The following is a 2,694-nucleotide window of genomic DNA, read 5'->3' as shown; positions in this document are numbered from 1 at the left end:
AAGAATTATTTTTTTTTTCTGTATTCTGGCTAAAAGAATGCTTGTGGATTAGTTTGTAAAACACTTAGAAGTTTTCTACAGCTTCTTTAAATTTAACACCACAGTGTTGTGGTACTGTTCATGTGTATTTTTGAAGTGGACATGTTAAGTGCAATTTGAAATGAGAAATGTAAAATGTGATAAAAATGAATTTTTGTGTTTATTTGATTCCTATTCAAGATACTTTGATAAGAATGACTATGTATGTAATATAGGCGGCTACAGAGTATCTTTGTTTGCATTTTTGGTTGGTGGTGTGCCTCTGGATTTTTTCAATTAAAACAATGTACCTTGGCTCAAAAAAGGTTGAAAAACACTGATCTAGTTTATTTACTTTGGATCAACATTATTAGCTTTTTCTTGTTTTGTTTTTTCCTTTGGTTTGTTATTTTGTTTGTATTTCCTTTTAATTGCTGTAAAGCACTTTGTATTGCCTTGTATGGTCTTGTTGCTGAAAATGTGCTATATAAATAAAATTACTTTTACCTTTTCCATGATACTAATCACTATGATTACAATAGGCTTTCGCAGTGCTTAGCTGCTCGGGCATAATAATAATAAACATTACTATTATAATACCTAAAATGTTTGATCCAAGTCATACAGTTCTTGATCTATAGTTATATTTGAGGATTTCAAGTTAAAATTGCACTCCTTCATAGTTGGGTCTGACTTACTCTACCAGACAAAGACACATCCTGGCAGCTACTAAATGTCTACATCTAGTAGCTTTCAGCAATAATTCTGAGAATACATACAACTTTATAATTAATGCATCTCAAGGACAACTACTACTATACTACTGCCTTAATAGCCTACTATAATAGGCTATTACTCCGATTTGAAAAATAAATGCACTTCAGAACAGAATGGTAGATTTGAGACTAATGAAACAATATTTCATCACATTAATAAACATTAATACCTACATATTATTGAACATCAACATAATTAAAAAAAAACTGTGATGAGTGTATGCCATCTGTAGCAACATTTGACTTTGCTAATCACTGCAGATAAAATTATGTTAGTTACAAGTTCTGTCTTCTCCCAGCAGTCATCTTTCCCATTATGAGACAAGCCTTGGTGCACATCACCTCTAAACCACATGAAACTCAAGCCTGACATGTGAAGAGACCACAGGCCGTCACAGCTGTGCTCTTTGTGGAAACAAGTCTTTCTTTCCATTGAGAAAATAGCCAATTAGCTATTATGGAGACTGACTGTGAGGATTTGTGTGTCACTGTTTTTTGTGGAAGATGCAGCCTCTTTAGGTCGGACATCTGCTGAGGGTTTGTGTCCCTGGATAAGTACTTGCTGAGCACAAGCACAGGACCTTTTCAACCTGATCACATAGGTATTTAGCTCTAGGAACTGGCCAGTGTTTCTGTTTGTTTTATGCACAGAGCAGGTGTTTTATAATCATTAGCAAGTCCATTACGACCCCAGCTCTAAGTAGAAGACAACACCGGCCCTGCAGCCATTCTCAATGGAACCATCTGGTGGCAAGGAGGAAAAATGGCTGTGTTTGGCACCAGTGTTTGCCAGTGGTCACTTAATTGTGTATCACAGAAGAGGAAACAGATATCACATAGACAACATTAAAGTGCTTTGGATTTTACAGATCTTTATAATGCCTTGTCTGTCCAGCCAACTGCTGGTGTTTGTATTCATCTGTGCACATAAAGGCTTTCCTTCACTAATTCCATTGTGTTTTCCAAGAAATTTTTTGTGGACATCCAAAAATTTCCCTTTCACATGGCACACAGAACTGCAAGGCTATTGAAATAAACCAGGCTTTGAACAAAAGTATTTTCTGCAGTGTTTTCATCATAGCGAGAATGATGCTGCTGCCAGCTTCTTTAAAGGCATGACTTACAGGAAGATAAAGGAGACATACATTACCTAATGACACATCCTTTCAAACAGTGAGAACAAAATAGATTAACTTTGCATTACAGTGTTTATGTTCCCAATGTCAAGAAACATCTAGTTGCAAAATACCACATTCAGGAAGTCCTGTATGTTTGCAGCTCTAAATCCAATGAATTATTTGTATTTGAAAACTAAATCAAGAAAACATTGTTTTTTTGTTTTTCATTACTAGCTTCTGAAGATCCATCCATTTTCTCTACCTGCTTAATCCTTGCCGGGTCATTGTGGATTGACTATAGGGCACGTGGTGCCTATCTCCAGCTATCATTGGGTAAAAGACAGATACATTTGTGATAGGTTGCCAGTCCATCAATCATTGAGTAACATCTGAAACATGCACAAACCCTGATGACTTTCAGGTAAATAGGTGATAATGTTGCATCATAAAACTGAATTTAATAACATGATATAATAAATAAACTGAGCAATTTTTTTGCTCAGGTCTCCAACCAGACTGATCCGCTGAGATTTAAATAATCAACTGAACTCAGTATGAGTGACTTGTGTTTGGACCTGCAGCCTGTTTCTGTTCTTTTTGTTTCCTGTAACAGTTTGTGTACACCATCCACCTCCTCTCAGGGCTCTGCTTGTTTGTGGAAAGCCTGCAAATGGTGATAATTACTCCAAACAAAATGCTACACCCACTACACATAATTATGCCACTGATTCTAATTACCATGTTAGTTATTAAGAACTCATTAAACAATTATGGTTGCCAAC

Source organism: Poecilia reticulata, chromosome 9 (assembly GCF_904066995.2).
Source record: "Poecilia reticulata chromosome 9, P_reticulata-male-v2, whole genome shotgun sequence".
Classification (NCBI taxonomy): Eukaryota; Metazoa; Chordata; class Actinopteri; order Cyprinodontiformes; family Poeciliidae; genus Poecilia; species Poecilia reticulata.
This window is presented reverse-complemented; position numbering follows the sequence as displayed.